At 39.0% G+C, this 24,311-nt stretch overlaps 1 protein-coding gene and 1 pseudogene across 2 annotated transcripts in view; one reads left to right on the top strand and one right to left on the bottom strand.

Annotated features, from left to right (window-relative positions):
• Positions 1-24,311, top strand: part of CNTNAP2 (contactin associated protein 2) — a 1,202,163-nt gene that overhangs the window by 827,117 nt on the left and 350,735 nt on the right. The gene's annotated exons all lie outside the window — the stretch shown is intronic.
• LOC148214630 (uncharacterized) lies at positions 15,154-24,200 on the bottom strand (annotated as a pseudogene).

The following is a 24,311-nucleotide window of genomic DNA, read 5'->3' on the forward strand; positions in this document are numbered from 1 at the left end:
GTAGTTATTCCAATGTACCATTGTTGCTACTTTGTCATGCTGTTGTTTGTAGTCAGTCTGTGCGATCTTCTTGAAGCAGCTGACTAGGTGGCCCACTCTTTCTCCAGCTTCTTTGCAGAGGCGGCATTTGCTGTCTGTTGCTGTCTTCTCAATTCTGGCTTTGTATGCATTTCTTAAGGCTTGGTCTTGTGCAGCCAGAATTAGCCCCTCTGTTTTTCCATAGAACTTCAGGTTGTCCATGTAAAGGAGGTAGGATAGCCTGGCAGATGTTTCTGATGTTTGATAGCCATGGCCTGACTTGTTCAGTATTGTTGACAGAGGAATCAATGCAATGACAAACAGTAGTGCTGATAGTGAGTCTCCTTGAAAGATTCCTCTCTTGATGTTAACCTCTCCCAGTCTATCACCATTGATCAGCAACTCTGTCTTCCATTGTGCCATTGATCTTTCCACAAAGCTTCTGATGTTTCTACTGTTATTTCTAGGCACCTGATTATCCAGTCATGTGGCAGGGAGACAAATGCCTTCTTGTAATCAATCCAAGCTACATTCAAGTTGGTCTTCCTTCCCTTGCAGTTTTCCAAAATCATCTTGTCAGTTAGGAACTAATGTTTTTTCTCTCTGCTGTTTGGGTGGAATCCTTTCTGCTCTCATGGAAAGACCTTGTTTTAAATAAGATGCTGTTGGACTGCATCAGCAGCCACACCAGTTAGCAATTTGAAAATTGTTGGTAAGCAGGTAATTGGCCTGTAGTTTCCTGGTGCTGCCCCTTTTGCTGGATATTTCATTATCAGGTAGGTTTTGGCAGATGTTAACCAATCTTCAATTTCACCTCCTTGCAGTATGTTAAATCGCTTGGAAATGAGTGGGTTCAGACCAGTCAGTTGTTTCAACCAAACACCATGCACTTCATCTTCACCTGATGCTGGCAAATTCTTGATCCTCCTTTCCTCCACCATTTCTGTTGTTATTACAAGTTCTTTCATTTCAACTTCTTTTTTATTCTTATCCACCTCCTTTATCCAAGCTGCACTCTTGTTATATTTCTTTGGGTTGTCCCATTTTGCCCAAAACTGCATTGTTTCTTCTTTGTCAGCTGTTGACTGGTTCATTGCAGTCTCTCCATTGATGGATTAGTAGGAACATTTCTGATTCGACTGAAATTGGAGATTCTGCCTATAGTGTGCAATTCAAGCATCGTATTTGCTGATCTTTTTGGCTATGGCTGTTATTTGCTGCTTTATTATTTCCAGTGCTTCTTTGATCTTCCTTGTTTTTAGGTGATATTTCATGATCAGGTATTCTTTGATCTTCTTGTTCTTCAGCTTCTTTTCTTTCAACTGTTCTAGCTGGCTTGCATCTGATCTTAGCACGCTGATGTTATTATCCAACCTGATCTTTCATTTTGGTGGTGCACTGTTTGGCTTTTTTTCTTGTTTGTTGATTTTTCACCCAAGGTATTCAGTTAAAACTGCAGCTGTGCTGTACATTAGTAGGTTTGTTTCTTTCAGTGAGCTGGTGCTTATATTTGATATTATAGTATTGGCATCTTTTAATATTTGTGCTAGCTGTTTCTTTGTAATAAGCTTCAGTGCAGGCAACCTTATTCTGTTGTTTTTCTGCTGTTCTAGATGCTCAGTTATTCAGTTATACCCAGGGCAAAGAAATTGAAGGCTTGACAGAAGTAGCTTAGACAGTAAAACCTTCTCCTCAGAAAGAACATAGCTCTCTAACTAAAAAATAAGAGGGATTGAAACAAAGATTATTATTATTATTATCATCATCATCAACAACAACAACAACATTTACATTGCCACCTGATTCCCAGAGACTCTGGACAGCTTCTGACGTGATTAGGCATCACCAGAGATCTGTCTATGTCTGTCCTCATGGCCAAATACATATTCAAAGCCTGAAGAAGGAATCAGAGAACACCCTCCCCCAAATACATCCATTTAACTTCTTATAGATTGATGTTTTGTGTGTAGGATGCTGACAGCACCTGCAAATAGCATTGGATTGACAGCTTACAGTATGTAAACTTGTGCTTTTACACTTAATTATCAAAAGCAAAGGAAATAAACATATTTATAATATCAACATTTACCTCTATAATAGTTTATAATGTTAGTATTTTAAAAAATCTGATGAACTTAACGGCTAGTACTATACATGTAACAACTTATGGGTGATATATTAATATTCTGTTTTGTGGTGAGTGGATGAATTAAAGTATTTCAAAATTTGGGACTGGGATATAGTCACAAGGGTAAAAATCCAAAAATTGTGAAAGAGGTCCTTTACAAACCCTTCCCTATAAGTGCAAAAGTGAATTCAATTTTATTTGAATTAGGTTTAAATAGTGATATTAAATTAGTTAATTTAAGCATGCCATACATTATTTGGAAATTAGACAGTTTTTAAATATTTACTAGTGAGAAATGATCTTGGGAAAACATCACTTCTCTGAAATTAAATGTATTACCCAAGGGAAAAGCATTCTCAGCTGCAATACTTCTGGATAATACACTGCCTTCTGCAAATAAAATAAATACAGTAAAACATGGAAATGGTACTTCTTGGCTTGTGTAGTGTTAGAACAGGGATTTAAAAGCTATTGTTCTATTTTCTCAACCACTGTTACGATAAAGGCTTAGAGATGCCTGTGCCATCTGGGGATCTGTAGCAACAGCAAGCTTTACTTTTCCAATCTCTCTGAAATTTCAGAATGGGTACGTCTAGGTGTATGCTAGTAAAGAATTAAATTTTACTTTTACAGTAAGTCTTAACATAGTTTGTTGCTGTTCAGAGACCAAATTCCTTCCCCAAGTGAGATTTCCTGAAATGTTTCAATTAAATAGTAGCACTTTGATAAACAGAATCTTATTATGTCCTCATCCTTCCTCCTCTTGAGCCTTTAAGCCTGAGGAAACTTATCAGGTCATGTTATATTACAAGCATAAAATCCAGAAATGTTTTTACAAAACAGATTATGCACCCTCCTGTGAAAAAAATATATGTCAGGATTTCAATATAGCTATATTCTGCTATTCCAAATTCTAATATTGTGGTATCTTAAACAAGATAGGGAAAGCATTCAGAGCATGGCCTCTAGAAATCTATCCAACTCCTTTAGCAGCAGTGACCATAGGATGTGTACTCTATGTATTTTCTTGGGTACTTATGTATTGCGAAGTAATATGTTGCATCTACGTGTGTGTGTGCTTTTTCCTCATATTATGGCTGTGTCCATCTGTATGTGTATACTGGGAAACCAGACTGGGATCTGTATACTCCGCTCTAGTAATCAAATGTTTACTGATGACCAGCAGCTCCATCTTGCTAGGGCTTAACCTGAATTTATTTTTTTCTCATCCATACCCTGATAGCCTGCAGGTGCTGGTACAGGACTTCTACTGCATCTTTGGCTCAGCCTGGGCTCGCAATTGTAATGAGTACCATCAGTCTACTGATGATATCTTGCACCAAATCAATGGATGACCTGTCCCAGTAGTTTTATATAGATGCTAAATAAAAGGAACAAGCCCTGTGGAATTCCACATTGGAGAATCCATGAGCTCACTTTCTCCTCCCACATTACTATTGAATGGGATCATCCAAGTCCTCATGAAGGTTATCTACCGGAGTGTCCAACACTATTTCCATATCATGCTTGAGCCTGAATCCTGCGTGAAATGGATATAGGATTTGTCCATTTCTTCTAAGATCCTTGGGAGCTAATTCACCACCACCTTCTCAGCAATATTTCCTTAGAATGGAATATTGGAAACAAGGCAGAAGTTTTCCAGTGTGACTGGACTGAGAGGGTGAACATTACTCCCTCCTTCAGAAAACTACTCAATGTCCCCTGAGTCCAGCCAAACACCTAGATGTCTGAAGGAGCCACATATGGAATGAATCAAACTGACAGGTGGTGGCGTTCATACTACAGAGCATTCTGTTTCCTCAGGTTCCACCAGCTCAAAAGTATCCCAGATAACATTGCCAAATACTGCCACATTTACCTTTATTGGCTGTGCCTAGCCAATGTCAAGTCTTAGGTGGATGTGAATGGTTTTATCAGTGAAGATAACTGCCACTTCCTAAAAGGAACTTAATCCCGTTACGCAGGCAGAAATCTGCAGATATAATAAGAGTGGCAAGGGACAAACATTTTACCACTCTTGTCACCACTGTATAGGCCTGAACCTGGGCACATACCAATGCTCAGATGTATTCAATTCCAATCTTACACTATCATCACTCTAGGCATCTTTTCACTTGTTTCACCTCTTGGGGCTCCTCAGTATACTAGGGAGACGCTTGGGGTCAGTGAATGGGAAGAGGCCTCACAGCAGCAATCTCATCCATAGCTCTGACCATATCCTTGTATCAGAAATTGAACAGATATGAAACCATGTTAACTGCCTAATAATTGGAGAATTCCCAACCATCCTGAGAAAGCTAGCAGGAACCTGGAGCAGAGCATCTTAATGGCCTCTTCGTTCATGTGGAGATTGAAGGCACTAGAAATCTCCAGCCTCACAAGGAGGTGATCCAAGTATGGTAAAGGACAGATGTCAACATTTTTTTAAAATTTATTTATTTATAGCACTGCCCAGCTGCAAACCAGCTCTGGGCAGCTCACAGTATAATAAACAATTAAAAACACAATACAGATCAAAACAAGTTGGGATCCAATCACTCTATACAAAAACATAGACAAAAACACATCCAGCAAGGGGTTCCATCCATCTTAAGCCAAGACCTAGAAGAACAACCCAGCCTTCGAGGCCTTATAGAATACCAACAGGATGGGAGCCACACAGATTTTTTTTGTGTGTGGGGGGGGAGATCTCTCATTCCTAAGGATAGGCACTGCGACAGAGAAGGCACAGTTTTTGGGTCCCAATAGATGGCACTATTTAATCAAAGGAACCTGGAGTGTGCCAATTCTGCCAAGTCATGCCAGCCAGGTGGAAATGATAGGAGACAGATGGTCCCTCAAATAACCTGGCCCTATGCCATGTAGGGCTCTGTATGTGATGACCAGCACTTTGAATCTCTTCCAGAAGCATACTGGCAACCAGTATAGATCACAAAGCAAAGGTGTCATGTGGGCATTTTGAAGCATCACTGTCTGTTGCATTCTGGACCAGTTGAAGCCAAGTGGTTTTCAAGGGCAGCCCCATGTAAAGCATATTGCAGTAGTTGAGCCATGAAGTGAGCGAAGGGCCTCTTGATCCAGAAAGGGATGTAACTGGCACACCAGATGGAGCTATGCAAAGTCCCCTTTGGCTACAGCTGCCACCTGCTCTTTGTTAGCTGTAAGTCTAAGAGGATCCCCAGATTGTGCACAATTCTTGAATGGGGACGTTCTACCCCATCCAAGAGTACAGATGGCAAATCCCCAGGTCCAGGAAGCTCTCTTTGGCCTTGGTAGAATTGAATCAGAGTCAGTTCCCCCCCATCCAGGCCCACATGGCCTCCAAGCACTGGGACAGGACCTTGACAGCCTCACTTGACCAACCTGGAATTGAAAGATATAATTAGTTATCATTAGCTTATTGATGACACTGAATCCTAAACTTAGAGATTTTGGAATTCAGTGGCTTCATGTAGATGTAGGACAGCACTGAACCCTGTGGCATTCCACATAAGAGGGGACTATGGGATGACTTCTTCCCTCCCCCCCCCCGCCCCACACACTCCAACATACATTGGAACAGGAAGGAAGAGAACCACTGTAAAATGGTGCCCCCAATTCTGAACTCCTGCAGCAGGTCCAATAGGATACCTTGATCTGCGGTATCAAGGACTGTTAAGAGATCAAGGAATACAAGGATGCATGTACTACCTTCATCTCAACTTTGCCACAAGTCATCAACAAGCATGACCAAAGCTGTCTCAGTACTGACTCTCAGTCTGAAACCCTTCTGAAACAGATTTAGATAATCCACTTCTTCCAGGGTTTTTTGCAACTGCAGGCTGATCACCTTCTCAAGAACTCTCCCTAAAAAAGGAAGGCTGGAGATAGGATGATAGTTGTCTAAAATTGTTGGGTCAAAAGCCAGCCTCCTGAGGAGAGAGCACACCACTGCCTTTTCAAGGCCAAAAGCACCACCTCCCCTTTCAATGAGGCTGGCACCACAGCATGGACCCAACTATAGGTCACCTCCCTGGCTGCCTTAACAACATAGAAGTGATCAGTACACCAACAGCAGCCCTAGTTTTTCCCTACAACCCAACATTACTCATAGTCACTTCTGGACTCTGCCAAGGTCTCACATACAATTGCAGCAGCCCTTCCTCTCTGACCTTGGCACTGTGGCTTACCTTCAGAATCAGAATTAGAATCAGAAACCAAGCAGGGCACATATCCAACAGGACTACATCATTGTTGCTGTTTGGCCTAATAATACACAGCAGGTCTGCATATTTAACTACCACTACCAGACCTGACACTTACCAGTAACAACCTGAGACCAAGGCACCTGAAAATTTGGTGACCTGGGTCAGTGCTGGAACAAATGGATTAGAAGAAGGTACCTTCACCCATGTGTAGGTCCCATTTCTCCAGCAGTGTCCAGAAGTGTCCCTGCATTTTTGAGGTAGCCAAAGCAAAGGAGTCTCCATTCCTTTGCTTTGGCTACCTCACTCCATTCTGACTTCCTATCCAACCATCCTAATCCACTGATCCTGACATGAAAGGCTGATGTTAACTAAATAATTACATTGGATTTAATCAATTATGTCATTTACAAGGATACCAAACACTCATGGCAGATTGAATTACCACAGTCCCTAATAGTCTCTTTTGCTGTTGACCAAATTTCCATCACCAAAGCACATTTGGGTGCTAAGGAGGAAGTCAGAGAAGTAATGACAAATCCTAATGATTTCTGTTGGTCTTCCTTAAGTAAATAAGGCAGATGCCAACACAGTATTTGTAGGTCAGGTATATATTTACATTGTGTTCACAACATAATGTTAAATTTATTTAATTCACATATCACATATTTAGATGATTGTTCTCAACAAGAATTTATTTAAGAAGATGAAATGAGATCATGCAATGTATTTCCTGATTTTGTTCCTAAAAAATATGATTTGAACAAACATTTCACCCTTTGTTTTCGAATGTGATTAAAAAACGAATGGGGAAAGGAATGCATTGATTCACTTTTCTAAATGTCAGCTCCATTTAGTGCCCTAGGAGCTTAATGAGCTTTGATTATTTTCCCCCTAAAATGTAATTTTTTTGCTATTAGGAAATATTCTGAGTCATTTTAATAATGAGTTTATAACATCAAGAAGTGCTTTTAGGAAGAAAGAATTTGAGTCACATCTTCTTTTCATTGCACATTATCATTAGTGTGGACAATAGGCTAATTGTTATACTTGAAAAACATTTCCAGTTTTACTAATTGAGAAAACCAAAAATAAACAACATAGTCTGTAATTTGCATGCTATGGCTACTTTTTGCATGCATTTGGTTAATTTTTAACTACTGTGATATGATCCTACTCTTTTATATGCTGAAACTATTATTTGAGAAAAAAGAAAATTACATGATGAATTTTAAAACTTCATTACATAACATTAAGTAGACTAGTTTTCTCTAGAGTGACATAGTGCATAAAAGTTCATATGGACTAAGGAAAGAAAAAACTCCAACACACTGAGCCATCCACTCTCAGTTGGGTGCTGCTCAGCATTTTTTCTAAGGTACAAAAGAAAGGGTGGGGTTTCTCAGCCAATATTCAGAAGCCCTCTTGATCAAGGATTCCAAGGTTGCTTGTTTTTCCTTAAATGAATAGGTTCCACAGCCTGAACATGTGTAAAAGCCCCTACTCTAATACACACCAATCCAAGTAAATGCTTTTGAAAGAGGATGTCAGTCTCTATGATGAAAATACAGTTGCAATGATATCCATGAGTAAAGAAAAAAGTTAAGCATATTATAAGGGAAGTAAAGACATCTCCTTCCTACCTACAGGAAACAAAAAAGTTACTTTCTTAGGAAAAATGGTATTTGACAATACCTCAACAAGGAACAACGGATATCCAGGGCATCAGAACTGACTCAGTATGAGAAGAACAATATTCTAACATTTGAGTTTGCCTTTCATAGCAATAGCTCCTACACAATGTTGTATTTAGTCAAGGTGCCTATTTTGCTCATATTTTTACTCAGATCTTCTTACTTTACTTTTTTACCTCAGGTTTTTTTTTTTTCTGTCAACAGTAGAAGCAGGGTTGTCAGATTGCAATTAGAAAGCTCTTCCTCCATGTTTAAATCCTCTGATGTTCGGTCTCAGGCTTCATTTTTAATTTGTCCCTCATCATACCATCTGTTCCTCCTCTGCTAAGCCATGATAAGCCTAAAGGCTGCCTCACTGCAGCAAAGCCAGAGGTATGGATGAAAAGATGTGAGGAAGAGCAGAAGCATCTGTTTTGCTTCCCCCTTTATTACTGGATTTAAGGTAAAATGAAGCGTTCAACCTAAATATCCTATCAGTAAACCCATCATTCTCCCTATAGCAACTATTTCCAACAACCAGGCTTATTTTCAAGGTATTGTACCACAGAATGTCTCTGATGCCTTCTTTTAAGAAATTAACAATGTAGCATCTGTTCATCTAATTCACCTTCTAGGAACAGATATTACTGAGGCTATGGGGCTTCAAGATCATTTAGAAATACCTTCCAAAATACAGAGATAATTTTATAATTTGTTGGTTGGAATTATAAATTAATAATACCCCATTATGCAGTATTAATGTGCTTCTTACTGCCTGTACATTATTTGTTTGTTTGATTGTTTGATTTATTTCTTGACTTTTCTATAGGGGCTCAAGGCAATATACCTAGTACTCCTTCCTGGAGTACTTGTGGAGTAGGTTGGGCTGCTTAATTATACTTTGTTTAGTATTCATTAGCAGTCACTGAACATGAATGTCTGATTTCTGTGGATTACAGTCATTATTTTATTAGCAATTATGTAACTAATTATATAGAATTTCTCAAAATGATACTACCAGCAGCCAAAAAACAGCAAAGAAAATAGTTAATGCAATAATGTAATTTAAAATGATATAGGAAAAGTCTTTTTTTAACTGAAATTCAGATCAGTTAACAAATGTATATATGTTGCTTTTTGTGTTTTCTATGCAAATTTTCAGCCTCAGATTGTAGCTAAATAATAGTCCACAGTTAATCTATGGAGAATATGAAGCCATCTTAGGTCAGCTGATATTGTACTCTTGGGTATGGGTAATAGCACCTATTCTTCCTTTAAAAGGCTTATACCAAAATATTTAAAGAACAATGGAAAAATAAATGCAGCTTGCAATAATTAGTTTGACCAAAATGGAAGCTGTTCTATTCAGTGCTGTTAAGTAGAGTCAGTAAGTATGAAATTTTGTTCTGACCTTGCTGTGGATTTCTTTATTGTAATATGACTTTGGAGCAGTGTATGATGATGCACAAGACAGGGGTTTTTCCAATGAATATTTAAAGAAAGCCCTTTCTGATGGCCCTCTATAAGATGTTGAACTTCAGAGCAGGAACATGAGAATCCATCCTTAATTTATTGAGGCATGGTAGTAATTTGATTTTGACAATGATTGGTGTTGTAGAGGGCACAGGAAGAAAGGATGTAGATGTATGGGCTTTAATCCTATAACCCTTTCTGAGAGCAAGAGGTCTTGCATGATTTTGAATTCCTGTACACACTATAAGAAGATAAGAAGTATAAATTGCAGCTGTAATCACAAACTGGCAATTTTTTTATCAGATCTTTTGCATCAGCCCTGAGTAACCCCCTCCTGTCCCTCTCCTTTCAGCTGACAGTTTTGCATCTCTCAGAACTTTAAAATATCCTTGAACAAACAGAGAAAGGAAATTGGTTATTGGCTGCCTGCTAGTTCTCCACATGCAGGGAATTAATCATTCTAACACATGAATGTCTGGGGAGAGACAGTATAGGTCCAAAGTGCTAAGGAAATCATTTCCCAGTGCTACCCAGCAGGAGCGGAGGGAGTAGGTCACTGAGCTGGTGACTCACAAATAGAAATGGGGGAAAGAGTGGGAAAAAGAAGATAAGAGGAGGAAGGAATTTTATTACATGAAGGGGTAAGGTATCTTTTAAAGGTACATTACTTTATCTTTATTTGCAGTCAAAGGCCAACATGTATTCACCATCAGACACAAAAAGAACTAAAGTGGCATAGATCATATACAAAACAATAGAGTATGATTTTGCACAACAGACAGAAATATTAATTGCACACAATTTTGCAATCCTTTTAGAAAGCACAGTTGATCTATTCACTAGAATGAAAATAGCTTCCTTTCGAATTTCTATGGCTGTTGATTATTTTAAAAAGTGATTAAATCCTCCTGCCAGGTTGCATAAATGAGCAGCCTTTTAAAGATATAGATATAGATATACAGTAGATATATATATATGTACACAGTGTGTGTGTGTATATATATATACATACATATACAGTATATACACATACATACATACATACATACGTACAACATCAGAGGTCTCTGTCCAGAAGAGTGCAGTGCTAGGAACAGCTAAGGCACTGTGCAGAACCCTCAAACTCCCAGGCCTCTAGTAGAGGACATGAGATTGAGGAAGATACATACCACCCATAGGGGTGAGAGGAGATTTTTTTTTTAAATGACATTTTTGCAGTTAAGCAGTTTTTAATAGTGAAGTAAACACTGTTAAGAGTTGCATCTTAAATAAATAAATAAGTAAATAAATAATCATATATATTCATCAGATACCCTGCCAGTATAGTGAGCTGGCCAAAGGAAGACATGGAGGCTGCCAATGTGAAGACCTGGAAGCTCCTCTCAATGTACGGAGGTTTCCACCCCAAGTCCAACACCCAGAGACTGTACACCAGCCACAAAGAGGGTGGGCGGGGTCTGATGAGTGTCAAAGCCACTGTCCTGGACAAAACCCGGAACATCCAGGAATGCATCAGTAAGATGGCACCCAAAGATGAGCTGCTGAGAGAATGCTTCAGGCAGCAGCAGACATGGGAGGAAGTTCAAGTGGAGGAAGTGCCATGGCAAGACAAGCCCCTGCATGGGATGTACCATCAACAGATAGCTGAGGTGGCTGACATTGGGAAATCCTATCAGTGGCTGGAAAGGGCCAGACTAAAAGACAGCACTGAGGCACTGATCATAGCAGCACAAGAACAGGCACTAAGCACCAGATCCATAGAAGCAGGGGTCTACCACATTAGACAGGACCCAAGGTGCAGATTGTGCAAGGAGGCCTCAGAGACAGTCCAACACATAGCGGCAGGGTGTAAAATGCAGGCAGGAACAGCATATACTGAATGGCACAACCAAGTAGCTGGCATTGTTTACAGGAACATCTGCACAGTGTATGGGAGATTCCACAGAAGGTCGTGGAGAATAACAGGGCTAAGATCCTGTGGGACTTCCAGTTCCAGACAGACAGGCAGATACTGGCCAATCAACCAGACACTGTGGTAGTATACAAAGACCAGAAGACAGCGGTAGTGATAGATGTATCAGTGCCAAGTGACAGCAACATCAGGAAGAAGGAGCATGAGAAGCTGGAGAAGTAGCAGGGCCTGAAGGAGGAATTAGAGAGGATGTGGAAAGTAAAGGCCAAAGTGGTCCCAATGGTGGTAGGAGCACTTGGGGCCATGATTCCTAAGCTGCGAGAATGGCTCCAACAGATCCCAGAAACAACAACAGAGCTCTCTGTTCAGAAGAGTGCAATGCTAGGAACAGCTAAGATACTGTGCAGAACCCTCAAACTCCCAGGCTTCTGGTACAGGACCCGAGATTGAGGAAGACACGTACCACCCATAGGGGTGAGAGAGGAATTATTATATATGTATACACACACATACACACGTGTCTGTATATCTGGGTGTGTGTGTATATATTAAAAAATTAAGGTGCAACTCCAACATTAGTCAAGTGAGACTTTTTTTAAAAATGCACAAATATTTCTGAGACAACTTTAAAGAAACATAGATAGTAGAAAATAATTTTGAGACTTTTCAGATAGGAAACAAAATCCTAATAAGAATAAATCCTGGGACAAGATTGCATATATCATCTCTCTTTTAACTTTTTACAGTTTTTTTAAACTTTTTTTCTAATATATTGTTTACTTCACCATTAAAAACTGCTTAAATGCAAAAATATCTTTTAGATATTTATATTAAGCTGTCACTGCAATTCTAAGAACTTAATTTGAAGGAGATTTGCTGTCCTGTTTGTTTAGCACTGGGGGCAATGCAAAGGAGATCTATAGAAGGAACATTCCTATTTATATGGCTCCATCCCTCACAAGTCAATTTAAAGCTGGCCTAACAGTAGTAGTAGTAAAATGCATCCCAGTTAGTTTACACTTGACTTAGCCTATGCCCAAATGCTGCTCATAGATGAACTGCCATTTATTACAGCACACATGGCTAGGTTTTGTGCAGTAGTGTGTAAGATCCGCCAGACCCTGATGGGCCAGGTTCCTGCTACACAGATGTATTTTATGTATTTTTAGATATTATCATTTTTGCAATTTTACATATCACACATTATGTAAATTTAGATACCATTACATTTTTGTAATTTTATATTCTATCACTTGTTACATAAATTTAGATGCTACCTTATAACCTAGATATAGATTGCTCCTTTTGGACTTCACTCACAGATTCTAGTCAGGTTATTTCATAGATATATTTTATTTGTTTTTTTTTCCTTAAATTTTATTTACTGTCTCTTAAGTTAGATGTATAAGTACTCACAGAGCACTCATGGACACATTGCTTGCACTGGTCTAAGACTATAATAAATTGACTGACTTTAGTTTGCACTTATATCTGCACACCACAAGAAATTAATAAAAATGACAATACCTGTAGCATGTGTTTATATGCACACAGACATATAAATTTAACAAACATTATCTAGACCAAGCATTCCCCACAATATAAACTGATAATCATAATTCCAGCCGAATATAATTGTTCTTCTAGCATCATAAAGATCTGAAAAGAAAGTGTTTTAAGAGTCTTTTAAATTCAATTGTTCACACTTCTGCCAGCCTCAGTACATTGAGAACAAGCAGAAAATATAATAAGCCAATCTGTTCTCCATCCAGCTAACCAACAGAGTTTAAAAAGGGGGAGATTTAAACAGTGTTCCACTTCTTGAACTGGAATATCAGAAATTGCTTCCCTACCAATCCATACAAAAGAAAATAATTGCAAATACATCCCATCCCCTGCAAATTTTCAGTACATGAACTCTGTCTTTTTCTACCCATTTGCAAAAATAAAAAATAAATGAGCAGCTATCCTTCACTGAAAGTGCCATTTCTTCTCTTTCTGTTAATTGTGTTTCTAGAAGAATAGAACAACAGCATATTTGTAATCCATTGCTTTTCAAAAGCTGCAATGTGGAGCCTCTATGGGTATTTCCCTACTTGTATATAACCACAGTATGAACATAATCTGGCAACATCTTGTCAGGTTGCAATGTCCCTTTTGCTGAAAGTGTGACTTCCACCACTGCACCACAAGGGGCAGTGGAGTGTAAATGGAGAGTTAGCAATTTCCTCTGTTTACCTCTCACTGTGGCCACCCTATCTGAGAGATAGAAAATCTTAGGGTGCTTTCTTCCCACCACACTTTGTCTTCACTTTTGATTTCTGACTCTCTGCTCAGAGCTAATATGAAGTAGCTAGTTATAGTAGGAGCTTTGCCTGTCTGTCTCCTCCACCCTATGTATTTCCTATAATAAACGTCTTCTGTAAAAGTTAGAAAAAGCTGCTTTACTGGTTCTTGCTCAGGTTAGATTCCTGCTCTCTAGAAACACACTCAGCCAACTTCTTCTAGCACCTGTGATGTTGCCTTCATCTCATCCTCAGTCTATGAGTGAGCCAGGTTTAAATCATCCTTAGCTGTCATGTTTTGAAAGTAGTATTGTCCTGCAGGAGATATGGGCCTCTTTTAAGATGTGTAAAATATGGCATTCTTCACCAACCATTCTGTCACATTCAATTGACCTGTAAGGGGTTGTGACAATCTGATCCAAATGGCCAGGATGGTGCAGGCACATTTCCCTACTTGGTCCCAGGCACTTTCTTCTGCCTCCATTCCCCCCCCCCCCAAAGTGAAAAGAACTAGGAACAGTAGCTGGTGCCATGTATCCAAAAGCAATTTCCAACCCATCAAATTGTTCCTTGATGCCTGTAGGAAGTGCATGGTAAAGTGGGAGAGCTGACTGTCTCAAAAAGAAACCTGCAGCTCTATGCCATCAAACATTTAATTACACTTAATCTTTAATTGGACTAAACTTCATGTCAAAACAATCCTGCTGAACAGGTGGCTGTGGGAGCTGCATGGTAAAGCAGAGGAGGGGAATCTCTCAAAGCCCAGGAGCTCTATTCCATCAAACACTGAACTAAAGCTTAATTTTTCAATCTCCAATTTGAAATGTTTCTCTGTCATATTAGAAATAAAATTCTCAATCTGCAAATCAAAAGATTCTGCTCCACTGTCCATCTTTCTTTAAATATGTCCTTCCTAGAGTCCTTTGTCCTGTCTTCATTAGATGTTTCTTCTTTCACCCACTGTGCCTCAGTTTTGTTGTAGATTTGATCAAATTAGAAAGAAGACTATTTCTGATTTCCATAGTTTTAGTCAATGAGAGAAATTCCAGTTGTGAATAAGGTGATATAAATACAAGAGAACAATAATTCAATTTCTTGGCAGTGTGATTTCCTGTCTTGATTCACTGTATTTTGGAGCAGAATTAAGGACAATCAATTATTATGGTTGGTTGTGCAGTCATCCAGATGTTTAGACTGGATTTGGAATTTTTATCCACCTGTCAACTCCTTCCCAAGGTCCTGGGATAGGCAGATGTTGTTGCTTGATGCTGTTAAAGGTATTGCTGCAGGATATAAGCTGTTCCAAGTAAAGCTGCCTTTTGATGGTGGTGATTTTGTCAATGCCAATGGTGTTCAAGTGGTGCTCCAGATGTTTTGGGATTGCACCTAAGGTGCCTAGAACTATTGGTACTTTCTTTGCTTTCTTTGCCATAGTCATTCTACTTCTATTTGGAGATCTTTATATTTTATGTTTTTCTCCAGCTTTTTCTTCTATTCTGCTGCTTCCAGGTATTGCAATATCCACTATGCAGACTTTTTTGTCTTTCTTATCAACAATTGTTAAGTCTGGGGTGTTGGGTGGTAGGTGCTTGTCTGTTTGAATTCTAAAGTCCCAGAGCACTTTAGCTTCTTCATTTTCTATTACTTTGTCTGCTTTGTGGTCCTACCAGTTCTTGCCTGCAGGCAAATGATATTTCTTGTAGATATTCCAATGCACCATTGTTGCTATTTTGTCATGCCGTTGTTTGTAGTCAGTCTGTGCGATCTTCTTGAAGCAGCTAACTAGGTGGTCCACTGTTTCTTCAGCTTCTTTGCAGAGGCGGCATTTCCTGGCCATTGCTGTCTTCTTAATTCTGGCTTTGTTGGCATTTGTTCTTAAGGCTTGGTCTTGTGCAACCAGAATTAGCCCCTCTGTCTCTTTCTTCAACTTTCCTGTTCTTAGCCATTGCCAGGTATTGTTGTTATCTGCTTTGCCTGCTAGTTTTTTCTGTGTACTGGCCATGTAATACTTTGCCCTGCCATGTCTCTTTTCTATTCTTCATTTGGTCTTTCTTATAGGCCAGTTTGGTCTCTTTGGTATTCAGTAAGTCTTCATGGTGTACTAGCTTCATTGCATCTTTTTCATTGTCCTTCAGATATTCTTCCAATGCCCTTTTTTCTTCTTCAACTGTCTGGTGTACTTGTAACATTCCATACCCACCTATACTGCTTGGTAAGTATAGTCTGTCAATGTCTATTATCATCATCATCATCATCATCATCATCATCATCATCATCATCATCATCTCTATAATTCATTTTAATTGCTGTTAATAGGCAGCAATGTGTCCACTTAAACATAATCATAATCATCCAAGGCAATTATTTATTATTTATTAGGACTGTGCCAGACAATCAAAAGAGGGGTTTCCAGAAAACCTCTCTTTTAGTAGTTAAAACAGTCTTGCCTTTTGCAAACTTTGTACAGTTGCTTTGGATGCCATTCCCCTTCACCTCTATGCAGATGTTTGTGAGCAGCCACTCTGCTTCACTAGGAAAAAGTGAAGTGAAATGACTGCATGACACAGATGCAAGTGGAAGCAGTTTTCAAAACAGCCACACCAGCCTGGAAAATGATATGGCTGCTTTAGTGAGTCAGTGCTTCATTTGTATTTGCAATCTCTGCAGACCACTTGTATTTCCAGCTCTACACAATCCTAGCATACTGTATATACTTTAGTGTAAGTTTAAATTTTCAGCCCCAAATCCTCTACTGAAGATTATTGCAAAAACTGATCAATTGAAAAGATTCCCTGCTTCCCAGCCCTATTCCAGCAGTCAGTTCCATAAATCAGACTTTTGTACTACTGACTTGCATATGTATTGTTATTGTAAATAGGAAATTCAATAAATCATGGATGCCACATTTCTGTCTGCTACTGCCTTCTGTTTTTTGGAGAGAAGCAGGGAGAGTATTATACAGTATTGCATATTGACTGCTAGGCTAAAACTGTTGGTTTCCTTATTTTTTTATAGGCAGCCATTATTTCCGTCCAATGAAGACTGAAGCATATCTGAAAGCTGGCAGCATCCTTGATTCATCTGTAATGGCAGAATCACAAGCATGCTGATGTCTTGAATATATTCCCCAATAAACGCGGCTGGGGGGGGGAGGGGTCAGAATTTTCATTCACACACTACTTAGTTAATTAGAGCTCTGCTTTTATGGAGAAAACATAATTAAGACGGATTCTGCCAATTATGTTCATCCTTTCCCAGCATTCACACTGTAGGATAGCAGGAAAAATCAAAACAGACCAGGATCAAAAGCCAGCAGTTGACAGCACAGTAACAGTCTAGCCTGGAGTTCATGTCAAAAATATCCAGCATTAGTAGCAAAGCACTGACAGTTAATTCCAATTGGACACATTTGCACTAAATGTAGCTTTTCAGTTTATAGCTAGGGTGCTTTGTCTTCAGTATGTCTGTGGAAATGAGTTTAATCATGTGCTAGGGCTGCCTGAAAATGAGATTCTTGGATTTTATTGTTGCAACCAAAACTGGCTCTTTATTATGTTAATAATATAACCCCTATGTTAAGTTTACTTAGTGATCAAAAAGAAATACCTACTGTAGTTAGCATAATGTTTGACTGTTCATTCTTGCCTTTAGCAGTTGTACTAACCTTTTATTTGTAAACTGAGAAAATGTAATGGAAATCCGAAGAACCCCCTACAGTGCTACTTTGCACTTTAGAGTAAAAGGCATTTAAAACATTTGTTTCCTCTTCACTAAAAATGTCCAGACACTGAAGCACATTTTTACCTCTTATAAACTTAGTGGCAGCCTCAGATGCTTCTAAAATTCTTCTGAGACTGAAATGCTTATTTGGAAGCCTTTGCTGTCTAACTTATTTGCTTCTTTGTATATTCCTTTTTTTCAAGAATTATTTGTCTTCCAAACAGCTGGCATAATTTAAAAGAGAGAGAGAGAAAGAGAATAGAGCTTGTTGTTCCCAAATTAACAAATTAAAAAGACAAGGCACAGAAAGGAACAGAAGGAAAGTAGAGGAGAAGAAGGGGGAGAGAAGGGGAGAGAAGAAGAGGGAGATCAGATTCCAAAGTTGAAAATGAAGTGTTAGCTGTAAGCCAGCTTTCATGCTTAGTTTGGTAGAAGCTGATATTTCCTTATTAGTATTTTTGCTTGACTAAGAATTGCTGCTCTATAATCCCTGATTGAAGGATTCCAGATTGTGCTGCCTTTCAACAGTCTAGATTTAGGGCAACTGAAAGTAGGTGTGACAAATAAAGCCAGTTTCTTGAAGTTGATGACAATTTTTTTTTTTTTAATCTGTACTCAGTCGTTACCAGCTCTGCAGTGACTGCTTTTGGACAAGTCCTTTGCAGTTTTCAAGGCAAGGTGTTTCGGAAGTGGTTTGCCAGAGCCTCCTTCCTAGAGCAGAGCCCAGCTGGCGAGCGCAGGAGGCGGGGTTTCCGTTGCTTCGCGCCTTTTTGGGGCGAGTGCGGCTTGCGCGCTACCGGCAACTGCTCCTGACTCCTTTTGCAAGGCGCCGCCAGCATTTTTCCTCCCACCGGAGTGACAGTACCCATTTATCTACTCACATAAGTTTTCGAACTGTTGGGTTGACAGGAACTGGGGGAGGAAGCAGGAGCTCACTCTGCTGCGCGAAGGCTGGGCTCGAACCGCTGAAGTGTCGACCATTTCTGGCCAGCAACTTTCAGCGTCATTAAGCCACTCCGCCACCACGTCCCCCCTTGATGACAATAGGGGTATCATATTTGGGATACTGGTCAGAGCTCTAAGCCCAAATCAGTCATTAGGCTTATTCATCACTTGCTGAATGCTATTTGCAAAAATGAAGGTATATTTCCAGATATTGGATCACAATTCCAATCATCCTAGATATTTGTCTTGCTGGGTGGAGCTCATGGGAAATGAGTCTAATATTATCTGGAGAGCCATGGATACGTACTTCACCCTTGCTGGTAGCAGGTGTCATTGATTTAAAAGTCAAGAGATGTTTAATTTTAGTTAAAATTTGGTGATGTACAAAAATATTTTAACATTTTGTTTTGAATGTCTGAGAATTTTGCTGTGACCTTGTCACAAAACTCAGCTATTCCAAAGTTAGAACTTTTTCAGGATCCAATTACTGTAATCCAACAGCTTCAGTTGGACTTTGATGCTGAGAAATGCAATTGGGATGGCTTTTTTTTTTTTCCTTTTAAAACATCTAAATCTAGTCATGTCCCTGATGTTACTTCTTAGGCTAGGTGGGGATTTGGGGATTGAAGTGCTGGAGAAAAACAGGGAAGATTTAAATAGGTTATGGTTCACTGGAAAGCCATTTTGGATCCAGATTTGGCTGCTACAATCAGTTGATTGTAACTGAATTGCTAGTGATGGAACTTGATGAGTATAATTGTTTGCAAACCCCCCATACAGCCATCTACCCTCTTCTAATAGAAGTGGGATAGATTTAAAACAGTATGATAGATAGAAATTAGGAAAGAGAAGGGAGAATTCCATCCTCCCCTTATCCTTTAAAGATTAAGAGGACATTTCTCATTCCCTCAATAATCCCTCCCCACCAAAAAATATTGTACTTATTTCAGTGGGCTATTATATTAGTACACATAATGTTGCTGTGCTTTGTGGTAGATTATTTTTTATTTATGTATGGTCCATTCCAATCAGTTGACTATGAGCAACATGAAATTCCCAAAATCCATAACTTGGGTTAAAAACAGATAAGATGAATAGACAAAATCAAACTAAGTGGTCAATTCTATAATCAAATCCAAACTAAAAACTATGCATCACAATATAACCATACATAAACTGAGAATATAAGCATTCAAAACTAAAGTGAAGCCAATTCATCAAGTAGATGCACACACAGACACATTAAATAGCAGGGCTGTGGGAAGCGTTGGAGGACTACCTAACTATGATAAAGTTCTGAATGAAATTTCCCTTTCATGTGGTTCCTGTGCTCCTAAGACTAGGTCATTTCAGTCTGCTTCGGAGTGCCTCTCACAGAGATCACACTATGAAAGAAGGTTAAAAGGAGCCTTCTTCGGTCAGAAGAAGCTCCTGGGCAGTGCACTGACAGGTCAAACTTCCTGATCAGGGTGTCCCTGTTGACTTCTCCTGCCTCTGCATGGGAAATTCCATTACAAATTAAGCAGCTCTGCAGTTATGTTTGTTATTTCCCTATCCTGAGTATTGCTTGTCCCACCTACAGTGCCTTTCCTGGTATTTTCTGAGGGGGACGCATGGCAGCCACAGTTCTACTTTTGATCTAGTCCCTACTATTTTTAGAGATAATATTTGAACTGTTGAGGGGAGCTGTTGTTCCAGATTATTTCATTCTTTGTAAAAACTGATAAAAGCAAATACAAGATGAAGTTGCCACAACTGTGTCCTCCACAGGAACATCTCTAGTGGTTTGAGCACCTTTTCCTCTCCTGCCTTAGTCATCTTCTGAGTGTATTATGGCAATGTGCTCTATATGGGACTACCCTTGAAAACCAGTCAGAAGCTGGTCCAGAATGTAGTGGTGCGATTAGTTATGGACAAACATTGATACACCCATGTTACATTATTGCTCTGTGAGCTACACTGGCTTCCAGTGGATTCCAGGTGAAAATCAAGGAGCTGGTTGTCATCTATAAAGCCCTTCATCACATTGGACCAGGCTATCTGCAGGACTGCCTCTTTCTGATCATTTCTGCACATCTCATTATGATGGGTGTGTTCTGGACCCTGTCTATTAAGCAGTCTATTAAACAGTACAGTCTGAGTCTGCTTGCATTTCATAAGTATATGAAAACCTGGATGTTCTCTTGGGCATAGGGTCTGCCTGAGCCTGTCAATGTGATCATGTGTTTTCTTAGGATTGAGTTGGGTTTGTCATTGGGTGCTAAGTTACTGCTTCATCTGCATACAAATTAAGAGAAATTTATTTGAACAGGTCAGGCCCTCAAAAAGCTGGGGGAAAAATCACTTTAGAACCTAAAGGATAGCTGATTTCTAGTAGGACTGTATTTTGACTCAAAGCGGAGAATAAAACCAGGGTGAATTGGGGCAATTGGGGAGGATTTTTTCCCCCTCAATTAAAATAGAACAAACAATTCCAATCTGTTCTATCAGAATTCAAAAATCTTCTTTATGGATCTGGGCTACAAAACTCCAGCCAGTTGTAGGTTACTTAATAAATAAATCATGGTTTAGTGGGATATGCAACCTTAACCATGATTCTCATGGAAAAACTATTACTTCTTCTTTAGGACTGTAGTGGTAGGACACAAACTTTAAATCATATTTTCTACCAGTATTCATACCTATTTAATATTTTTATTCCAAACTACGAAACTTAAAAATGGTTATGAAATGAAGCCTTTTGACTTTCAATAAAGCTGTTTGGCTTCCATACTCAGACTGAGCTGCCAGTCTGAAATATTTTGTGGTAGCTCAATTATAATTTCACCTCCACTTGTCAATCATCCTCTTTACCATCTGCCATATCAAAGACACATTCATCTTTATCATTCTAATGACAGCTTCCCCTCTCCTTGTCTTCATCATCACAAAAGTAATGGTCTTGTTTCTCAACAACATGATTAAATCCAAAGTCATTTCAGAGGTGCTTTGGCATCTGCCCATCTTCTTTTTTTAAAATATTTCATGCTTGCTTTTTAATTTGGTATCTGTTTCCACAGGGCACATTGAATATTGCATCAAGAATTGGAATGTTTTATGAGCTTGTAGTGCAGAACAGAAAGGAGAGAATGATAATGGGAATATTATATGTAGACAAGGAAGACTGTCTTTTTGTTTTGAAATTTTATGAATTAACTTTGAAGTACCCTAGAAAATATGGGAGATGCTCTTTTTCTGAATACCACTGGGCATATAACTCATTCCTAGCTTAAAAGAATATCTAAAGGATGGTTATCCCAAATCTATCATAATCAAGTCAGGAAGATACCCTGGCCATGTGATTTTCCAATACTTGGTGGAATTGGCTTTGCAAGAAGTGGTAGGAAATGATTTTCCTTCTTTCTTTTTTTTTTCTGTGGCTCCCAACCAAAACTGCCTCAATTACAAAAATACATTTGTATGGCTCAAAATTATAGCACATGCTTGTTATGCAGTTGGTACCAGCTTCCATCACCCGCATCTCTAGCTAGAAAAGCCTCTGCCTGAAACTGGGAGAGCTGCTACTCATCAGTTCTGAGTTAGATTAACCAAAGCCCTGATTCAGTAGAGCTCAACTTTCAATGTTCCTAAGACATGAAAAAAAGAAAAAAGAAACAAGGATCATACTAAAATTACCTTCATGGTCTGTAAAGATTAGACAGGCAGAATTGACATGCCTGGAAGTACTGGTGAAAATTATAGTGACGATTTTAATAAATGTAGATGTAAGAATATACTTCCAGAGAGTCCCTATTCATCATCTGGTGGAGAACTGCTACTCTGCACAACATTTCTCTTCCAAGCATGTGTTTCATGAGTACATGGAGCTGGAAATGAGAATTCATACAATTCCCTCACTCTGCTACCAAGAGAAATGTTTAAATAGAAAATTATGCTTCCTACCAATTGACAGGAGAGGTACTAACTGCTTCATTTAAACCTTAGTCAGCAATTAAAAGTATCTCTTCAGAATGTTATTATAGTTGATTGCACAGTCAGCCAGATGTTTAGACTGGATTTGGCCTTTTTATCCACCTATCAAGGACCTGGGGTAGGCAAATGTTGTTGTTTGATGGTGTTAAAGGTATCATCTCAGGATATAAGGTGTTCCAAGTAAAGCTGCCTTTTGCAATTGACTGATGGTGATTTTGTCAATGCCTATGGTGTTCAAGTGGTGCTCCAGATGTTCTGGGATTGCACCCAAGGTATCTATTACTATTGGTAATATCTTTGCTTTCTTTAGCCATAATCGTTCTATTAGCAGATCTTTATACTTTGTGATTTTCTGCAGTTCTTTCTCTTCTATTCTGCTGTCTCCAGGTATTGCAATGTCCACTGTCCAGAATTTTTTTGTCTTTCTTATCAACAATTGTTAAATCTGGGGTGTTGCATGGCAGGTGCTTGCCTGTTTGAATTCTAAAGTCCCAGAGCACTTTAGCTTCTTCATTTTCTATTCCTTTGTCTGTTTTGTGGTCCCACCAGTTCTTGCTTGCAGGCAAATGGTATTTCTCACAGATATTCCAATGCACCACTGTTGCTACTTTGTCATGCTGTTCTTTGTAGTCAATGTGTGATTTTCTTGCAGCAGCTAAATAGGTGGTCTACTGTTTCTTCAGCTTCTTTCCAGAGGCAGCATTTGCTGTCTGTTGCTGTCTTCTCAATTCGTATTCTTATTCTTATTTCTGGGTAATCTACTGTTAGATTCAGTCTAAGACTAGTGGAAACTTAATAATTCAAGTCCTAACCAAAGGCCTAAGAATTATTAAGGTAGCATCTAAGAATATGAGCAGTTCCAAGCAGGGTGGTTTTTGTTTTTTGTTTTTTGTTTTGTAAAATTAGGGTGTTCAGGTCCAATAAATGCAATATTTCCAGGTATCGAGGGAGTCCTTTAGGTATTGCTCCAAGGGCTCCAATCACGACTGGTATAACAATGGATTTCTGTTTCCGTAGGTGTTCAACTTTGATCTGCAAGTCCCAAGATTTCATAATTTTTTCCAATTGGTTTTCCTCAATCTTAGAATAACCAGTATAGCAACATCAATGAACAAGACTTTCTTCTTTTCAATAATTGTTATATTAGGCATGTTATGAATAAGATGCCTGGCTGTTTGGATCTTAAAGTCCCGTAAGATCTTAACCCATTCATTTTCCAAAACCTTCTCAACTTGATGGTCCCAGTAGTTTTTACTACATTCAAATCCAAACCCCTGGCAAAATTTCCAACAAATAATTTTGGCAATTTGTTCATGATGCTGCTTGTAGTGAGCTTATGAAATTTTGCTGCAGCCACTGATCAAATGGTCAATTGTTTAATCCTTTTCACTACAAAGGTGACATTTGCTGCTCTTTCTTACCTTAATGCAATTAGTTGGCAAAGCTTGTTCTTGAGCCATTAAAATAAAGCCTTCAGTTTCTTTCTTTAACACTCCTGATCTTAACCAACTCCATGTGGGGTTTTTAATCAGCTTTTCCTTCTATATCCTTCAAGTATTGACCATCCGTTGGCTTGTTCTTCCAATTAACAAATTAGTTTTCAGTTGTTTCTTTTCTAAACTCAGCCTTCACCTTTGTTGTTTTCAAAAGCTTTCCTTGATTGACTTCCTTCAATAAGGGTTCTTCGCTTTTCTTAATATAGTCATTCAAGCCATGTTTTTGTTCCTCCATAGTTTGTTTCACCTGTAGGAGTCCTCTGCCCCCTTCAGTTCTTGGCAAATACAGCCAGTCAATATCGCTTTATGGGTGTAGAGCATGGTATATTGTCATTAGTTTTCTTGTTTTCCATTCCAAGTTATCAAGTTCCATCTGGGTCCAGTCAACTATTCCTGCTGTATATCGTATAATGGGGTCTGTCCAGGTATTGATTGCTTTGATGATACAGTGGTACCTCGGGATACGAACTTAATCCGTTCCGTG

Source organism: Python bivittatus, unplaced genomic scaffold, assembly GCF_059951505.1.
Source record: "Python bivittatus isolate LINGU-HERP-01145 unplaced genomic scaffold, Pbiv_v1 ctg000610_np1212, whole genome shotgun sequence".
Taxonomy (NCBI): Eukaryota; Metazoa; Chordata; class Lepidosauria; order Squamata; family Pythonidae; genus Python; species Python bivittatus.